The sequence below is a fragment of the Poecilia latipinna genome, unplaced genomic scaffold (assembly GCF_001443285.1).
Source record: "Poecilia latipinna isolate Pla-1442-1.1 unplaced genomic scaffold, P_latipinna-1.0 Scaffold5170, whole genome shotgun sequence".
In the NCBI taxonomy this organism is placed as follows: Eukaryota; Metazoa; Chordata; class Actinopteri; order Cyprinodontiformes; family Poeciliidae; genus Poecilia; species Poecilia latipinna.
In genome coordinates, this window is record NW_015117786.1 from 13,789 (window position 1) to 14,093 (window position 305).

Sequence of the window (305 nt, forward strand, 5' to 3'; positions counted from 1 at the left end):
TGTGTCTCGTTCCTGTGATTACCCTCCCAGTGTATTTAGTCTCACCTGTTGTCTGTGTTCCTTGTCGGATCCTTGTCTAAGTTTGTGATTTGCTGCCACGCCTGTTGGTCCTGCCACACTCTCCAGTGGAACTGCCTAGTCCTGGATTGTGTTAGCTCGCATGTTAGTCCGTTTCTCTGTTGCTACCGGTATTAGCTGTTGCTAACTCTGCCATGCTGCCAGTTCTGGACTGTCGAGTCGTCTTTATTAAAACCATTATTTCACCCACATCTTGGGTCTCAGCGTCTTCTCCTCACCTTACCACC